The sequence below is a fragment of the Ammospiza nelsoni genome, chromosome 1 (genome assembly GCF_027579445.1).
Source record: "Ammospiza nelsoni isolate bAmmNel1 chromosome 1, bAmmNel1.pri, whole genome shotgun sequence".
NCBI classification, from domain to species: domain Eukaryota; kingdom Metazoa; phylum Chordata; class Aves; order Passeriformes; family Passerellidae; genus Ammospiza; species Ammospiza nelsoni.
In genome coordinates, this window is record NC_080633.1 from 97,486,000 (window position 1) to 97,507,060 (window position 21,061).

Here is a 21,061-nt window from a genome sequence, read left to right on the forward strand (position 1 = left end):
TCTCTAGGCTGCACACCCACACACTTTCCTACAAGAATTTTAGATTTCATGTCAGAAACCTGAGATCTTTTTACTTGCAGAGGGTCATGAATATTGTTTATTCCTTTTAACTGGCTTCAGTCATCAAAGTGTTGAAGGAGCAGCTGGGACTGGGAATCTCTCAGGAATAGAAAGGCAGTACTAGGGAATGGTAGTAAATTTACATCTCTGAGTGATTTGAGGGTAGTAAGGACCCTCCTAGGAAACAGAATCCATTTTAAGATGGCATGCATACATAGCTGCATCCAGAACTTAATTTTTGAAATGGATTTTTTTCATGTAACAGTCATGAAAATTTTTGACCTCTACTGTTTAAAGGCTCTGGCACAGGGACCACTTTGCTATTCTCATCATTCCTTGCACAGATACTGTAATGTCTGTCATTCACTGAAACAAGAATTTGCTTTGTGTTCCTGAATGCTGTATTTAATCGCTTAAAAAGTGAACCAGTCAATGCTGTTACATTTCACAGTTACATTTTGAGAGTATTTTTAACATGAGTAGAACTTTCTACATTGCAAGTGGTTTTGTTCATTTATTAATTAATTAGTCTCTGCCTATGCCATGGCATTTTAACAGCCTGTTCTGCAAAGCTGTGATATTAGATTATTGGATGATATTTCTAGCAGTTGTAGAAAACTCATATGAATCTTCAGTTAATTTTTGAATACATTTGTTAAAAGCCTTGATTTGCTTGTGATTTGGAAGACTGATTTGCAGCTGACAAGAAGACAGATCAGGTACCTGCAAATGCCTATTAAACATCCTCATGGCTCCCAGAGGAAGATCCATTATCAGTGAACCTTAAAAAGGAACATTCAGAGGGCTCTGATGGTGACCTAGGGTGCATCTCACCAGGCTGCAGTGTGGGCTCAGACCTGCTCCTGGGAGGATGTGGAGAAACCTTGACAGAAGTGAAAATATATTCAGCAATTTCTCTTCTGCCATGGTAAGTAGCTATGGCCTATCAGATCAAAGTGAGTCCATAGGACTGCTGCTTCTTACGTGATGGACACAGGCAATGAAGGGGTTACCATGTCATATTTTTTCCCAATTGCTGTAAATGTGGCTGGCTAAGGATTCAGGAAATATTTGCTATAGTCCTACGCCAGCACCTGATTGTGAAAGTCTGATTAGATTGAATTACTGAATGTATTGTCTGGTTTGCATAATAGAACAAAGAAAGGACACACCCTTCTAATCCTATACACAGTCCTGATGCTGTATTTCCACACTGAACAGATTTGCAGGTTTCCTATGTTCATTTACTACACTTATTGGGTGAAAATATAGGTTGTACTTCAAAAGTGTGTCACCACACTAGATATGACTCTAGCTTTAGAGCTATTTTCTTCTAGCCAGTCCTAAGGTTATCTGCCCCCAAGCTATCACGTTGTTACACATCAATGCACCATTTACCGACCACAGTGTAAAACATTGTTCTCCCTGCCTAGACCAGCCCACAGCAGTAGTCCAAGAACACCTAACTAGACCTGAGTCTGGCTTTATTTTCCTGTGACAATATTAAATGTAGCTCAAGAAGAAATTTTAATTTTGCCAACTACAGGAAAGTCAAAAATAAACTGCGAAACATTCGAAAGACTACTTTTGCACTGGTTGCTTTCAGCCTCTCATTCTCTGTGGCATGAGAACAGTTTGAACATGTTTTCACAGAGGAGTGTTCTGTTTGGACTTAGATACAAATGAATGTATTGCACCAGTTCTTACAAACACATCTCTCATGCACTGGTGAGTTGGGCATAAACCTATCAGCTGTTTGATGAATATACTGAGCCTGTTAGTCCATCTTGTCACTTCTGCTGCGAAGTGCCCTGCTGGCTCAGTGGAGCTGCTACTTTTGTCCCTCTCATTTGTTTAATATTTCTTGCTTCCTGTCTCATAAAGGCAGAGCTGTGTCTGCTGTAATAACACAGATCAAACATTTTTGAAACAATGAAGGAACCCAAATGTGCAAGGATTTATTTTCAATATATGTGATTCACAGTCAGAGAACTAGGAAGTGGCAGGTACAAGTGTTAAACTGTAAGATTTGAAGTGTAGCCTGCTTTATATATCTTGAACGCAAATGACAAATGAAGCTGGGAAGCTGCAGCATCCTGGAGTGAGTACCACAAAGCCAGTCATTTATAGAAGACAGCCACAAAACCATGAATGGGTGGAGACAGGAAGAAAATCCACTGATGTGAACAGAAGAATGATGTGCTTTGGGGCACTGAGGTCATTTCATCAGTTCAAGAGGACAGAATCAAACGAGCATGAGAAACCTTGCAGGAAAGTCGTCATCGCTGTAAAAATAGGAACCCCTGTAATGAAAACTGATATAGTCCAAATGACACCAGGGAAGGAGAGAGGAAAGTAAATGGGATTGGTGTCATCTGCCATCAGTCAGCTCTACAGTACAATCAATAATTTGTTTTTTCAACTTTTTTTTTCAATGGACTGCAATTTAAAATAACCACAGAAGGTCTGACAGCCCCACAGAAAATAGAGCTGTACTCTGTGGTCAAAATGCTCAGTTACCATATAACTCTCATTTTTAAGGTTCAAACCAATAACTTACGGGATAAGCATCTTCCTACACACTGTGGCAAACCTTGTAATGGTACAGTGGTGTTCATCAGACATCAGACTACACAAACCTAGAAAGATTCACAGAATCATTCAGTCTGGAAGGGACCTCTCAAAGTCATCTAGTACAGCTTGTTGCTCTGAAAAGGCCTGCTTCAAGTAGGTCACTCATGTTCTTGTCTAGCTGAATCAATCTCTGAAATAATGGAACTCCCAAAGATGCTTTGGGCAATTTGTTCCAGTGTCTGACCATCCTCAAGATTAAAAATAAATACCTCTATTTCCTGCATAGAATTATATCTGACAATTATCACATCTAGAAGAAAATTCTCACCTACCAGCTCACGTCTCTCATCTCAAAACCATGTGTCTCCAAGAGGAGTCTCACTCCATCTTGTACGCAGTCTCCCACTAGGCAACTCTGGACAGCAATAACAGTATTGTGTCCCAGTGGTTTCCTCTAAGAGCTTTCAGCTAAAAGCTGGATTTGTTCAAGCCCAATCCTCTCAGCTTTTTCTCACACACTTTGTGCTCCAGACCCTTGAGTATCTCACTGCTGAGTCCAAAATGGGATACAGTACTTCAGAATTGATTTCACTCTACAGAGGGGAAGAGACACCTCCCTTTGTTTGCTGGCTACAGTCATGCTAATACAGCCCAGGGTGCAAGAGGCCTTCTGCAGTATAAAGGAACGCTGAAACACTGCTGGCTGATGGTCAGTTTGTTGTTCACCATGATTCCCAGGGCCTTTGCTCTGAAGCTGCATTCCAGCTAGCAAACTGTGTGTGTGCATGGGATTATTCCATCTCACATGCAGTACTGTACCTGGTCGTGTTTGACTTTTCACAGTACCTGCATTTTTCCAGGCCACAAAGATCCTTCTGAAGAGCAGCCCTGCCCACTCTCATCTGCTGAGAGCACAGCAAATATCCTGTCTGCCTCATCATTCAGTTCATTCAGACCATATTACACAGAAGCAGCCTCAGGATGACCTCCAAAGGACATGACCAATAAGCAGTTGTCAGATGGACTTTGTCCCATCGATGCCTCTGAGACCAGAATGACATGCCCAAATGAAAAAGGGGGCAATTATGGCTCTTCCCCTGCCTGTGACTGGGGAGAGCATATGATCGCATTGGCATGGGCTGTCCCAGGGCAGGAGCTGCTGGACTGGCCAATTCCCCAGCTGTGTGAGGGAATGAATCATCCGAGAATGACGAGACCCACACTCATCATTCATATGATGCCACATAACTCATTCTACAAAACTACACACAGCTGAAGCAGTGAAGCTTTCTGCAAGCTCTTATCATCTCCCTGGCAGTCAAAAGTGTGGTCACCTCTGATCTGGGTTCAGTTCCCAGTTTTGCAGTAGATTTCCTATATAATATTAACCCGGGCTCTCTTGAGCCATTTACTTAGTTAAAATCTATGCAAAAATGCTATCACAACTTCAGTGAAAAATCCAGAAAGTGACTTAATAATAGAAAATAGGAGTACTTTTTTTTTTCGATGCACTTTTATTAAATGCTATTTATTCTTATTAGTGAACATTTGAGTCTAGTGGTATTTGCAAAGGGTTTGAAAAATTTGGTGGAAAATATAAAGTGGTACCATTGTTTCTTAATCAAGTACTGTGACAATTATTTCATAGGGTATTTAGATCAAGGCATTGACAAATCTCCAAACCAACTTCCTCCACACCCCAGCTCTTCCCCTGATGGTGCAGGGCTTGCAGTGCTCCCATCAGCTAGGCGGGTCCCCTCAGCAATAATATGAGTGAAGCCATCCAGCATTTCGCTTTGCAAAAGGAAATGCATTTTCCTGAATATGTGCCAGTTTCTACTCTACCCCTAACTCTGCACTGCTCAGTTACACACAGTTTAATGGCATGAAAGCTACAGAATTTGTGATCCATTACTACTCCATCACTGCATTTTCAGTGACAGTGACTGACTTTATTGCATTATAAATAGAAGTATGAGAATAGGTGTAGCAGTGAACCGTGTAGATAAATGAGCCCCTGAATGCTAGAAGATTCTAAAACTTTCTTTTGAACCGGAAAAATAGAGAACCAATTGTTGAAATTAGGTAGGATGTGTTCTAAATACCAAGTATTCAAAATACTGTGTGAATAACTGCAGAAAACATCCTCTGTATACATGAATATTAAAAGAGAGATAGGTTATCTATGATAACAGTTTTGTAAGCTCTACAACCCTTAATTAGTAGATACAGCAATTCTTATGAAAACCATTAAATCCAAGGTAGACCCTGTAAAGGCATAGAGCAATGAAGTATTTATAAAGATCCATGACAAAAAGCAGTAAATGTGAGAGACATAGCTACATCAGTGATAGTTCTTCTGTGCTAGTAATCTTCAAAACAAAACTCAGTAATTCTGGAGGTGTCGGTTTCTCGGCTGTTTAAATGACCTGGAAAGGCCCGGGGTGGTCTTGGACAGCCCGCGCTTCAAAGGACGAGAAGAGGCTTCAGGTTTTTTCTCAGTCTCGGTGTTTATTAGTTGTTTATCTAAAAGATTTTCTCTCAGCCCAACAGAGGTCTGCACAGCAAGCCAGCCATGAGCACACTGAGAGCCCCCGGGGCAGTCACCTATCTTTATACTCAAAATTACGTATACAACATTTATCAATTTTCCCCAATGCCTTTTACTCTTATTAACCAGTGCACTTTTAGTAATAACCAATCCCAAAGTGCTAACATCACCACAGAAGATGGAGGCCAAAAAGAAGAAGAAGAAGGACAGGGCACGCCCCAATTCCTCCATCTTACTTCTTTAGACCCCCCTGTACAGAAATCCTAAACCCTGTGTCTTACACTCTAATTAACTTATCCCTTCACCGTTTACCCCAGTGAAATCCTCCTATACTCATACAGGTGTTGTCTCCTGTGTAGTATCAAAGTCCAGCCACCAGACACTTCTGGCAACATTCCAGGACTCCCGAGCCCCCCAAGGGTGGTCTCGGCCTCTCTGCACCTCAGTCCTGAGGTGCTGAGATCCCACATCTCCCCCTTCTGTTTGCACCAAGAAGACCTCTTTTGCTATCTGATTCATGGCACGTTTTAAACATGCAAATATGCATGGGACGACAAGTATGAGGACTAGGAGAACTATTAAAATATAGAATCCTATCTTTAAAATTCCTCTCCAAATGGGAGAGATGTCAAAGAATTCTACCATTGCTTATTGCAGTGAATAAAAGAATGATGCACATAAGCATCATGAAACCCATGGCTTTGCTTTTGTGTGAAATCATTGTTTTGTTTTTCATTCAAAATCCTAGCGGAAAATTCCCCAAAGTCCTTAGTTTCCTTTTATTTCTCTTCTGAATCGCTCTTTGCAGTCTGAGTCTTGACTTCTGTCTGAGTACTCGTCTCTTTGTTTCTCGGATCAGCGTTCTCGCGTGCTCGTGTTCGAAATGGCTTCACGTGTCGCGCTGACACCCACTTCAGACCTCGATCTGTGGAAACACAAGTGAAACCCTTGCCCCAAGTGATTAGTTTGAAAGGACCTTCTATTTGTCCTGTCTCTGGGTTTCTGATCAAAACTAAAGGATTTTCCCTTAGTTTTGCCTGTGTGCTGTTTAGAAAATGCCTCACGATTGGTGGATTAGGTTCTGAGGATGAGCTATTTAGAAAATTCAACACATACAGTGCCTTATTTAATTTCATGTGAGGTGTTGCCTCTGGTTCACCCCTTCTTTGTCTGTCCAGAAGGGATTTCAGGGTGTGATGTGTTCTTTCAATGATTGCCTGACCTGTGGGCGAATGTGGAATACCAAACGTATGTCTGACACCCCATCTTTTCAGGAATCTGTCAAGCACCCTGCCTGTATACGTTGGACCATTATCTGTTTTTATCTCCTGAGGCACACTTAAAGAAATTAGAAGAAGAGGTAGCAAAGGAAGTTACCTCTGTCTCCAGATTCTGCCCTTCTTTACCTTTATTTATGCCCTTTATGGAACAACTAAGCCAGAAGTTTTCTGAAAATACCAATTACTTGTACAGTGAGAGTAATCATTATTGATCAATAATGAATACCGTTGATGACTCCATTTCATTTCACATCAATCCAAAGCACCTGTTCATCTTTATTACTTCAGCATGATGAAAAAAAATACTTCCCTAAACATTTCATTGAATGTGCCATTCACCCTGTTTTCAATATAGTACCAAATTAAGTTTCAAAGTAAGACAGTGAAAAATTTCATTTGGAGAAAAATGCATTTCTGCATTTCTTCCCCTCTGCCACACTGTTTTTCAGATAAAACTACATGCCAGATTCAAAATTCCTGAAAATATAGCAAGAACTCTTGTACCATCTGTTTTCTGCCCCTCTGCTGAGGTAACTTCCTTTCTGCAAATTTATGTCAGCAAAGATTATATTAAGACATATGCTGAAAAATATAACAGCTAATTTTTCAGAGTGGCTAATCTTCAAAAGTCTTATTTGTAAGGATAAAATTTAAGTTAAGAGGGGTAGGTTGAATTTGAGTTGAAGTCTCCATAAAAATATAAAAGGACTAGTATGACAATATCCATCTGGGGCACCATTATGAAATTCCACTGACTGGGTGTTAGGCATATCATTTTCTGAAGTATATATTTCCTTCTATAAATAAGGTTTCCAAAGAATAATTGCAGGAAAGGAAAAAAAACAGAGGATAAAAATATTTTTTTAGTAAAATAACCTTTAGCTAAGTACACACAAAAAACTTAGCAGTGTTTTTGCCTTAGATACATTTTAAATTAGAAAAATAAACTCCAGGTTTTTCTACCAATTGCTCATGAATTCAGAAAAATGGCTGTGACTGAAAGCTATTGTCTCTAGGCCTTCTCACCAGATGCATAAGTATTTCTTGTCTTAAGGCTCCATGATTTAATATGAACTGTGTGTAACATGCTTCACAGAAGTAATTAGTCGGTGATTTATTTTGTAATTCAAGATTTAGGCTCAGTAATCCATAACACAGTGGGATCAAAAAGAAGGCACTTGAAATTGAATTTCTGCTTGGAGGACACCTGAAAGTATTGCCCTGTTCAGCATGACTTTTTGAATGAAAGATTATGAGGTTTCATTTGAATTTTTGCTGAGCACTTAGTTGTTAATTTTCACGCATGGATATTTTGCTTATAAGTTTAAGACTCAAAAAGTGTCCTAAAGCATGGGACTGGAGCTTTCAAGTGGTTTAACTTTCTTAAACCCTCTGGACAAGATCCTGCTTTCAATTATGAGGCAATGCTTACAATGAAATTTCATTATTTTCTCTTTAATTCAGAAGATACAAGGCTACTTCTACTTGTTTGGTTTCCTTGGATGTGTCCTCTTCTTCCTCCATATGGGATTTGAGGACTCTGGGCAGTTACAGGATTTTTGCTGGCATCCAGTAATGCCATCATATCACATGTTTTAAAAATCTTAGCATGCGTCTCAGATCCACCTTGCTGCAGTGGAAACCTGCCCATGTTTATATGTCTGGAAGTAGACTTTCTCAGTGATTCAGGTTAAATTTAACACAAATCATCTCAGGACTGAAAGCAGTAACATTTTATCTGCATGGCAGTGGGATGCCAGGGCTTTGCACAGATCCTGTATTTCTAGACTTCATTTACATAGGTTTATATTATCTGTGCTTTTCTCTTGGGCACCAAAATCCTCCATTACCCCGAAAACTGAGTGTTAATTACAGTTGGTTCTCAAAGGAGATTTGGTTTTCAAGCTCTCAGGCACAAGAATGGCAGAGCACTGCCTTCATCTCCCAGAGCCTTCATCTCCTCTGACCTTTGCATCCCAGGGACCCAAACTGAGCCACAACATTTTCATCCAAAAGCAAATTATAAATTTGATCCCAATGCTGCAAATTCTTACCCATTTACATCATTTCACAGCTCTGATTATTTTTGAGGAAATTCATAGCTGTGGTACATCATGCCCCTAGAAGCACAGACAAGGCCTGAGAGACCCCAAGATCTGGATACCGCAGGTTCGAGGCAACTCTGAAAGCAACTGAAAGAAATAAGTCATTTTGCAGAGTACTGAATATCACTGCAGTTACTAATAGAAAGATAAAGCATTAAAAAGTTATGCTTTTTATAAAAAAAGATAAAATGTTTGCTATAACTACCAAGACTCCTGCCACATAAAGACATTCCCTGTTCTCATTGCACCAGTAACAGGAGAGAGGTTTATGACAGCACTTGTTGAAGGGAAAGGTAAAAAGAGGTAAAGGGATGAAAGAGCTAAAAATGCAACTATGGAAGCAATATTCAAAAGAGATGGAACTGAAACACTCTTCTTTCTTGGAATTTATCTTCTTTGCTTAGAAAAAAAGTAGCAGCAGTAAACAAAGATAAAGTAATTCCCAGTAACTACTTTTCTTCTAGTTTTGCAGTTCTCTTACCTTTCCATATTCCCTGTGAATAAAGCCTTTATAAGGGCCCCTAAGAAACACTAACCACAGTCTCTGGTGAGTGCAGTTATGAATTGTAATGAATAATTATGAAGCAGTCTAGATTTGAAGATTTTATACACACAATCACTGCAGGCTACCAACAAGGTCATTGCTAAGATTCTATGTGACTTAAGGTTTTTATTAAGGACTTGAGAGGAAAAGAGCAAACCACATGAATTCAGGGTTACCTAAAGCGTCACTTGTGAAAACATCTGGAAAAAGTGATCCAAACAGTAAAAATTACACTTCTTAAGTGAGAATCAATTTTTCTGAGGAAATATAAGTGTTACCAAACCCTTGTATGCCCCTTTCCTGATTTGAACCTCATTAAGTCAAGCAGCTACTGTCCTAACTTCATACTCTTCCTTAAAAGACTGTACCAAAGTTCCTACTTTCTTTCTGTTTGCTTCTTCTAGATTTTTATATTTGGATATGGTCACATTTTTCACTAAAATTTATGGGGAAAATTTAAGAATAGACAGAAGTTTATGCTGTGTCTTTGACAAACCTTTTCCATATGATGCCATTAGATAGTCAGAATAATGCCATACTTCACCCTGTAGCATTCAGAGAATTAAGGGAAGAAGGTTAAAGATGGCAGGGTTAAATCTTCTCTTTGATATAAAGGAAGGTTTATTCTGATTTTTCCTTGTACATAGAAAGAAAGGTGTTGTCTTGTTCACTTTACACATGAACTGGTCCCAATTACCCTTTACAATGATTTAGGTGTGTCCCCTAAGCCTGCTACTCTGCTTCTGTGCACAGGGTATGAAGAACTGACATATGTCATTAAAAATTCAACAAATCCCGCTTTGCTGTCATTTCCACCAACTTCCTGCCTGATGATACTTCTCTTCCTCCCACAGCCCATGCCAGTGCAGGACCAAAACTGTGCTTTTTCAGTCGTGCTTGTGTACTTTCAAAAGGGAAAAAAAATTCCCCAGAGAGCACTGCTTGTGTTATTGCTGCATCAGCAGGTTCTTGCTTGCTTCCTGTGATCACTAAGCAAGGAGAAGTGGCCACAGGCAGAGTAGCTCCCAAAATCAACAAACAGCCAAGCTCATGGGTAGAATCTGGTTTTAAACTGAGAGCAAAGAACTGAGCTGTGATTTAAATCAAGACTAGTAATAAAAAAATGAGGAAGATAAAAGGAGAATGGGAATAGACTCAAATATCTGGGGACTGCTATAATAGCTCTCATTCCACTGTGTATTGGAAAGTATCAGGTCAGCTGATAACAAGAAAATATATTCTAATCTCATTATTGCTGCTGAATATTGAAGTGGGAATAAGCTAGGTAAGCCTGTCTCAACCTTCCCATTTTGTGTCATCTTAACATGTCAAAGACAGAAGAATTAAAGCCTTGTCCTTGAATAAATTACCTCTTCTACACATACAGAAATGCTGTATAGGTTACGGTCTCTCTCATTTTCCTTCCAACCATTCTTCATCACAATCAGAAATCTACAGCTAATTGTCAAATGGCACCCTCCATGACTAATTAACTATCAGGGAAGATAACATTACCAGGAATAAAGTGTTTGATGGGGTGTTTCCCTCTATTTCACATTCAAAGAGTCTGTTATAAATTGATGATACCACAGCTGACTTTTCTTTCAAATGCCAAAGCCTTTCCTATGTAATAGAATGTGAATTTAAAGTAGAAAGGCATTATCCTTTATGAACCATATCACTGCAACACCATAAATCACTTTTCTAAATGATTTCTCCATGTTACATGAGTAAAATGCTGAACCTATCAATCCCTCTTGCTTTATGAGTCTCGGGACAGCACAAAGGCGTGAAAGCTGAAGGAGAATATATTAGTCCTTCTGAAAACTCACAACTCAGCTAATGTAAAGAAGTGAGCACGCCTGACACTGCTCATTTGAAAGCTACAAAATGAATAACTCAAATGGGGAAGGTAGTGCTATCACATTCTCACAAGGAGACATAACAAATGGCAATCTACTGAGCATATATCAACAAATTCTGATCACGCTAGTGAAGACATCTATCGTGGAGCTGTCAGCACGACAAAGACAGTGGGTTCAGAGGAGTCCACAAAATTCATCAGAGGGCTGCAACACCTCTCCTGTGAATCACAGAATCACAGAATCACAGAATTTTCAAGACTGGAAGAGACCTATAAGATCATCTAGTCCAGCCGATGTTCTAACTGTTCAGCTAGATCATGGCAGCAAGTGCCACATCCAGTCTTTTTTTAAATTCTTCAAGGGATGATGCCTCTACCACCTCACTGGGTAAATGATTCCAGTTTCTGACCACTCTTTCTGTGAAGTATTTCCTTCTTACTTCTAACTTACATCTAGCTTGACGCAACTTGAGACTGTGTCCTCTTGTTCTATCCGTTGTCGCCCAGAGAAAGAGGCCGACCCCCAGCTCACTACAGCCACCCTTCAGGAAGTTGAAGGCAGGAGTTGCTTAGAGAGCTGGGGTTGTTCAGCCCAGAGAAGAGAAGGCTTTGAGAAGACCTTACAGCATCTTCCAATACCTTAAAGGGAAGTATTAGAAAGACTAGCAGGGCCTCTTGTGATGGCACACGAGGTAATGGCTTTAAATGGAAGGAATGTCAGTTTAGATTAGATACCATGAAGACTTTTTTTTTTTACACTGAGGGTAAGTGAAACACTGGAGCACGTTTCCAGGAGAGAATTCCTCATCCTTGGAAACAGTCAAGGTCAGGTTGGAAAAGGCTCTGAGAAACGTAATTGTCCTGGGTTGACTATATGATGCTTTTATCCCCAGTCGTCTCATTCTGTTTATGTTGAATAATAATAAGTTTTGTACCTTTAAGAGTGTTACAGAGAGTGAAGGGGGGGAGAGAAGAAGCGCGCAGTTTGTTTTCAGACACTGCACTTCTCCTTCACATTCCTGCTCCTGACTGTGTTGTCTGCGGACAGACAGCGGGGCAGAGAGCTCTTCTTTTGCTTTTTAGTTAGTTAGTTTTAGCTAGCTGAGGCAAAGAAGTTCCCTGGACTGTCTTTTTTCCTTTTTCTTTGGACCTCTTGAAAGTGCTCTGGACTGAACACCCAGGGGAGCACCGGCAGCTGCAGCTGTGGCCCACCGGGCCGGGCCTGGCCTGCGACAATTCCAGCACTGGGACTGATCAGAGACTGAGTGAGCTGCTGCTTGTACCCAGGGTTTTCTCAGTTTGTCATCTCTTTTAGAGTGGCAAGGGGTCTCATTGTTTGATATTGTTTGGTCTTATTGTTTAATAAACAGTTTTTTTCCACCTTTCTCCAAGGAGGTATTTTTTCCTCCCGGACCAGTTGAGGGGAGGGGCCAATTGGATCTGCTTTTCCCACCGGAGCTCCTTTGGGGGATTCTTCCCCAGATTTGCTCTAAACCTGGAGACTAATCTAGTTAAAGATGTTCCTGGTCATTGCAGGGGAGTTGGACTAGGTGGTCTTTAAAGGTGCCTTCCAACCCAAAGTATTCTATGATCCTGTGATCTTCCTTAATATATTTAACTGGATACTCTTGTTTTGCCCTTTCTGCTGGTAATTGTACACTGCAGTCAGGCTCTACAATATTTGAAAAAGCTTATTATATCAAGATTTTTAAATTGCTAACATTTTAAGAGTATTGCTAAAATTGAAGTGGTTATCTGAAAAATTCCTTCTTATAGTGAAATTATGGATATACAAATATTCCTTCTCCTGACAGTTATCATCCATAGGGACCAGCCTCAAGGCTTTAGGTCACCCCTTTCATCCAGAGGTGAATGAAGGAGACGCACACCCCACAGCACCTTTGCCTTGGTGGAGAAACCTGCTCAACTTTCATCTGGGGAATTGAGAGATACCCCTTGGACAGCAGCTACACCAAATCCAAGTGTCAGTAGCAAAATCCAGACTCCTCAGCCAGCAGCTGTTAATGGTTAGCATACTTCTAAAATTTAAGTATGTCTCTAACTTCCTCCAATGAGCAGCCAACGTTAAGGGAAAGGTTTTGCTTTTAAAATATATTATCTTTAGCATCCTAACCTGTGGAATCAGTACTTGGCCAACTGTTGGATGGCTTCACAAAGCAGGACCACTGGATTGAAAGAATCCTTGTAACACTTTCATCAAAGAACCAGAAGCCTGCGCTGTAATTTTTGTGTTTCTTTAGTAAAATAAACATCCATATATATAAATAAAGCAATGGCATGCTGTTGAACAGAGATTTCTCTTTGTACACTACCAAGGCTGTATGGAGACAGACACATAAATTACTGACATCCATTGGAGGGTGTTATGTATGAATAGTTTAGTTTCAGATTCAAAGAGTGATTCCATGTATCGACTGATCAATAGTGATCTGACAATCTTTCCAAGTACCTGATCAATAGTGACAATCATTCCAATTACCTGCCCATAGATGATGCCTCTTTGAAGACATATTCCAGCTGCTAAATCAGATAAAAAATAAAATAGACTGTGCTGTGAAATTTGAAAAAAATCTCAATGTTATTCTAATGCCTCTGAATGCTTTTGATTTCAATGTGAACAGAACAGGTATTCTCTCTATATTGCTTTCCAAAAACATACAAAAATTATGACTTGGTGAGGTAAGAAATTCAGCTACAAATTTCTAAACTATTTCTTCTTACTGACTGTACCATCAGAAACTTTGAAAACTCTAATTAGAGACAAGGCTGTCTCGTATTTTCATGGGGTTTGACCGCTTTTAATTTCTTCTGCTCAGCAATCTGGAAATGCTAAAAGGATAGACATTAATTTCATGCTTTAAAATATACAAGTAAGCACATTGTTTATTGCTTTTTTTTTTCACCTCCACAACATCGCTAAAATAATTATCAATGTACTTAGAAAAATCACAGTTGACAGAACCTAAGAGACACTAAGTTAGCCTAGCAATTTAAAGAAAATGGTACTTTAATATTTGAAGTTCTTAGCAAATTCAGGTCCCCTAGAATAAGTCAATATCTATTGGCATTAGAATATTATTTTAAAAAACCCCTCACTACACTGACATAAGTAGTTTCTCATAGTGTCTGACAAATTAGCACTTCTGTTAATTTGGCACAAACATTTGGCTTGAATAATTTCCTAGAATTATATCCATTACAGTTTGGTGCCTGTGGCTGAACAAATTTCTTCCTTGAACAGAACAGAGATGAGTTACAATTGACACCCACAGAAATGTAATTGCCTCCAAAATCCTAACAAGAGCCTCTAAGCTCTGCAGTGCCCCATCAATGTTTGTCAGCTTACACTGACTTTAAAGCAATATGTAGTTTGTCATGCGAACATTTGTCATTGCAAAATCGTTCCTCATTTTCTAGCCAGAAAATCAAATGGAACTACTTGTCTACATTTCTGGTTCAAATTTTTTAAAAAATGTGTTTATAGAATGCAAAAAATAATTAAGAGTAGGCCTCAATTACCAGTCATTAATACTTTTTTTTCTTAAGTCATAATAAGAAACACAGGCACAGAAGATACTTTTTCAGTAATTAGTTTACAAGGAAAACCAAAGAAATGTACTGGTTTCCAGAGTTCTAGGAGTCATCTTTTAAGCAATATGCATTTCATACCATTGAGCCATTACTTTAACTTTAGTAGTAAGTTGCCCCTGCTTCCTTCTCCAGATGCAGTTTCTTGGCCTGAGTCTACTTAACACAAGAGAAATCCTTCACAGCTTAGGAAAAAAACTAAACCAAATTTAAAAAATGAACAAACAAAAAAACTCCAAAACAAAAAAAAAAAACACCAAAAAAACAAAAAAAAAAAACCCAAAAAAAAATCCCTCCCCCCAGAGAAACCCCCACAAGGTACACACAATGCAGAAATGTACTTTATTTTACTTTTAAGCTATCTTTTTCCTATGTGCATGAATATTGCATGAATTTCAAGCTATTCATGCACATAGGTGATCACAGAAATTTCCATGCAAAGTAAACATTTGTCTGCATGTCATCATGCTGCTTATGATGGCATGAGAGTAATTCACAGCTGTAATCACAAGGTCAGAAATGCTCCTTTGTCCTGTCTGAACTTCTCCAGCATCCTCTCCCACACAGACATAAATTTGTACAGCCACACATGCACAAATTGGATGGACAGATTGCACTTCAGATCAAAAATTCAGTGGGATTATTGCTCTGGGTAGATGGACTTAGCTGGATAATTTAGGTGATCTCTTTACAGTCTCATCCAGTCCATTGCTTGCTTCACATCCTCCCCTCAAATTACTCATGTCAAACCATAGTGCTTTGTGTAAAATTTATTTTCCTTTTCCATCTGTGTTATCCAGTGGTTTTGTGTTCTTGTCTGGCTGTTCTGCCAAGTTTACTGAGACTCAGGGAAATTAAACAACTGGCCACATATGTGTCAGCTCAGCCAAAATTAGCATCAAGTTTTAAAAATAGACATATAACTGCATACAAAATAGGAAGAAAATGGGAAACCTTGTCACTTTGAGGGCTGTTGAGTTTGGTTTGGGTTTTTTTTTCCCTACAGATAAGCTTAGGCAAATTATGATCCTATCAAGAAGAGTAAATCCTTTTCTCCTGGTAAATCCTTGACTGTGCCATAGAACCATCTTCTTGCTCAGAAGTAGTAAAGTTCATAACAGTTTTCCTCTTCTTGTACCACCTCAGAAGGACAAGTTGTAGAAGTGAACAGTGCTGTATCCAATTTTTTAAAAATGAGAGACATCTGTGGCTGTTGGTACCTATATTAAACTCTCTTCCAGATAAGAGACCCACTATTTGTTGTAGCCTTTCTTGGAAGCTGAGAGAAAAACAGTACAGTAGTTCACTAACATGAAGAAAATTAACCTCTTTTTCTGTCCTGATTTCTAAACTTTCCTGCTTTAGGCCTGTAAATAACTGCATTTAAGAGAATTGTGAGATGCATAATAAAACAAAGGATTTTATGAGGTAATAAAATATTTTCTGTATTAATATTACTGTGTGCCTAAGAAAAGAAGTAGTAGATTTGAAAAGGAAGTTCAAGTAGGATCTGTGTGAGGCATGGGCAAGCTTCATTTTGGCTCAAAAGTTGTTCAGATATAGTTCCATAATAAAGCATGCATTAATATTAAGAATATATGAGGATATAATACTATACTATTTTACTACTAAGGATAGATGAGATTTTAATAATATATCACCTCTTTATATTCTATGTTTTACTTCCTGACATCTTCCCAAGATGCATGCCAACTGCTTCATGATTATTTAATGCATGTTTATAAGTCTAAGATTTGAAACTTGTAAAAGGTCTTCTGAGGAGAAAAAAAAATTGTCCTCATCCATAATTTCTTTTGAAATTCCACAGCTCTTCAAAATAATTTGTGTTTAAAATCAAACACTGACTGTCACCTTCTAGCAAAACCATAAGTTTATCTGGTCCCAACAGATTCCTAGAGAAAGGCAAGAATTTCAGTTAATTGCCAGATTTTCACAGTATCCACCATCTCAAATTAGAACTTGAGATTAGAAAAAAAAAAGGGCAATAAAAATTACTTCTTTTACTGTATAAAAGATAAGTGATTTTTCTTCTTGCAGTACTATTGACTAACTCAGTTCCTAATATGGAACTTTTTCATTTTCCTTGACCTTGAAATGGAACAGGTGATACATAGTCATTTATGGCTCTATGTGCATGAGGCTACAGATTTTCTTGTATGTCCCAGTGCTTCAGATTTTTCTAATACCCTTTTAGAATTTGTAAATCACTCATTAAGGGCTTACTACTTTTAATTACTTCATATCACTTAAAAAAAATCTTTGGTTAAAATCCTTGGTGATTTTCAGTTGTCTCCTCAAGAAAAAAAAAAAAAAAAACAACCCAAAAAACCCCTTCAGTATTTGACATGCCCTTCAGCATTAGTACTTTTGGAATAAGATATGTCTACCCTTTGTTCGTTATCAAAATCTATTTATATATTTCCATTGGGAAATATCTGAGATTTATAAGGCAGTGAGAAAAAGCACTAATCCATTCATTAGCTGAGCATTTGATCTTTTTTCCAAGACTATTCAGGACAAAAAAATTAGGCTTCAGTATTTTTCTTCTACGGCAATATAATCTTTAATGAAAATCATCAAAACCACAAAGCTGTTTTCTGATAGGTCTTTGAAAACATAATCTCTGAAACTTTCTGAAAGCAAGCTGTAAAATGTCTTTGAGAAGAAATATATACAGGTGCCAAATTATGAAGCTCAGACACTGTACAGGGGTAGCATGACCAAACTCAGCCACACACACACTGAAAAAAAATAAATACTAAACCCCTGTAATGTAGTGTTAATCTTTACTCAAGATGTCCCCAACCCCTCTAGTAGTATTCTTCTCTTTTTTACTTGCATATAAAAATAGAAGGATGAAAGATATTTTCCTCATCCCCCTTGTTCCTGTTTTTTTCATTTCCCCTTATCTATTTCATCACCTCAGCAAATTAAAACAAACCAACCTCCAGTATAAGAATTAAAATACAACATTAAATAAATATGTCAAAATACAACATTAAATAAATATGTCATTATGTTTCAAATCAATTTTAAGGATAAGCAGGTCAGATTTTCTTCTGATACTAACTGATACACAGAGATTTCTATCATTTTCTGTGCAGTTAAATATGCTTATACTTTGGCAAACACAGGAGGAAGAATGTAATTTCAGATATGCTCTTGTTCTTCTTGTTTGCTGAAATATTTATACTACACAGTTTCTGTGTTGGTTCAAAAAAATGTCTCTCTCAGATATGATATTTTTCAAAGCTTTCAGTGCTGGAATGAATCTGAAGCAGATCTTGAATTAATTTTAACACTGCCTTTGCACTAAAAAAAGTACAGAAGAGCTTCATGAAAAATCTGTTAGATGCTCCAGTTGGGGACAATCCCTTACCTTGCAAAGGCCAAATTTTATACTGTTCTGTTCCATGTTTCCTTAAAATAAAATAAAAAAATAAAGGTAACACTTTCCACAATGATCAAGAAGGTACTCATCCTTAAAATTCTCTCTAACCCCAAAATACAGTAACAAGAATTCTTAGACAATATTTCAAGATTTGCAATTTCTCCTCCAGTGCAAAAACATAAGCACAGGTGCAGAGTCAGACTACAAACCTTCACAGCTCGGCACTATGTTTGTCCAGTTAGAAGCCAATTCTGGAAAAGATGACCAGCACAGGAAGTAAAAGTAAATAAAAGCAAGTAAAAAAGAGAAGAAATACTACTAGAGGGGTTGGAGGCATCTTGGGCAAAGATTAACACTAAATTACAGGGATTTAGTCTTGCCTTGCAAAAACAATCTGCCCTTCAGATGCCCTCCTAGCCATCCTGTGCCATCACTGCATTTAGGAAAACAGCACAAGTATTTCTAACATTTGAACTTACTGTGTTCTTGCCCACACACATTCTTAGCATGTAAAAAAGCCCATGAAAAGGAGCTTCACACCTCAAGCCCAGCTGTATGAAGCACATACTCCTTTCTTTTGAGCCTCTTCCTCCTACTTTTCCTTTTCCCCCCTTAGATCTTGTTTTGGGAAAGGCAGTGAATCAGTGATCCCAGTTCACACAGTTTATCAGCCACCTGAAGTAATTCCTTTTGGCCTTGGCCAGCAACCTGCAGGCTACATCCACAGTGGGCTGGTTGTGGTGACCCTGAGTAGCTGCAGGTCATAACCCAGGGCAGGAAAATTGTGATTAGCAGCGCTGGTGCTAAATGGAAGTTCACTTCTCTTACATATTATTCTTATTCTTTGTTGGGATCACGTCGGGGTCACCATGTTGTTGGGATCGGCGGGAGAAATGTGGCATGCAATATGAGTGATCAGCAAATCTCAAACTTTATTGATAGGTACACATCTTCATATCGGTGTTAATGAATCTCATATATATTGCAAAGCCGAGCTCACTGTTGGCTAGTTACTTATCAGGCAACTACGCCTACTTCTGCATTCTTGTGGATATTTTATTGAAACTTTTCTTCGTATTCCTGCCAAAGATGCTCTCCCCTATCCTACTGTTGCACCAAGGGCACAATGTCCTTGCCTGTTATTGGACACTGACTACTGACTCCTATATTTGTCCCCTTCAAGCTTAACCAGTGGCATTATGTCGATGTGACCTTTCTCAGCTAGCCAACTGTCCACAAAGCTCTCCACAATTCTTGTTATGACAATCCTTGAAAATGCTTGTCTTAGACTGCTAAAAGCCTTAAGCATTAATTGTGAAAGTTTTCTACAGAGAACTCTAGAAGCTAATAGTTAATATGTTCTAAGGTTAGGATAACTTCCATCAGGTTGTCAAGCAACAGCCATTACCCCACTGCTGGAGCCAGACCGGGATTTAAGCCAGCAGCTTTTCCTGGAGCCCCTTCCCAGGGCTGCACAGACCCTGGAGAAGCTGACAGCACGGACAATGCTGGGCACATGCCTGATGTTTGTGTGGTGCTTCCTCCTCTCTGCCATATGAAGGGATAGAGGTGATCTTTGAGTGACACTGCAAGTTTTAGTAGGAATGTCCCACACAGTGAGCATGGCAGAGACACCACAAGGGGGAAATGGAGCCAAAAGAAGAGATAGAAGCTACAGGAGAGATGGAGCTGTAAGGGATCAGGCTTGGTAAATTGTGGGGAGGAGAACTGAGCCACAGTGCTGAAGAGAACTGCTGTCTCTGCATGCTGGTATGCCCTAAGGGACATAAACACGTATGAATGTGAAGAAGTGTCAGCATTGTAAGGCACAATTCTTCCTTTTAAAAAAAAATCATATTTTTTAAAACATTGTTAATCTTCAAGTAGATTTCCTTAAAACCTGTATTTTTATGACAGAAAACAAAAATACATAACCCTACAATCTCTGTTTTAAAAGTAAACTATAAAAACTTTTCTTCAAATTTTTATTCTAGGAGCTCAAAGCTATTATTTTTATAACTGTTTTGTTCCCTTGCATTTCATTGTACATCACATATTCTAAACTATAAAATATTGACAGTTTTACAAATAACCTTCTAATGACTGAACACATTACCTAAATTTCAAGAAAAGCTAATCTCTATGAAATAGGCAGTTCCCTATCTCACCTTGTGCTAAATATATCATTAACCTTCCTGAAACTGCAGAGTTGACAACACTGGAAAAAAGTCTACTCCTACCTCCGCAAAAAACCCTCTTAGGTACCATCACAAGTTTAATTCTGATATAAGTAAATTCATATAAAATAACCAAGTATTTGGGGTATTACCTAGGAGGCATGACATCTAAAAGTCAGTCTCTGTTGAATAAAATCAAAACTGATACTTGGAACAACTAATACACTGAAGATATTGAAAAAAAAATTTATGTGTGTTGTAGGCTTTTCTCAGGGTCTTTAAAATTGTTTCTATTTTCAATATATCTCTTTTTTAAGTGACACCATTATTTGTATATTTAAAAACTACACCCTAAGGCTTCTCTTGGGCACTGATCTATTTGTATGTAATACATGCCACTGAACTAGTTTACCTATATGTGAACAAATCTCAAGGGTTTATTATTTTGTTGTCCTTTCACAATCCTTTTGCTTTCACAGTTGTGCACAATGGTAATGTATAAAATAAATTGGGATTTTGGGGTGGCTTGAGGCAGGAATTGCTTCATTCTCTTGAGACAAACGTGGTTTTGCCATTGAGCAATGAGGTTAGCTGATCTGAGGAAGTTACCAGATCATCTCTGCAGTACAGGAGGGTAACATCAGTGAAAGTAATATTTAGTTCTTTGTTGTATGTATTACAGTTGGAAGTCCTTTTATTATATTAGAATAATATATTAAATTCATACATTACCAGATGCTGAGACAACTAGTCTTTAATCATTAAAATAGCAATTGCTGTTTCTGAAACAACTTTCAGGCTAACATTCTGCTTCTTGGCTATCCACAGAAAACTATTTGAGGATTCAATTTAAAATTAATTAAACTCGAAAATTTATTGAGGTCA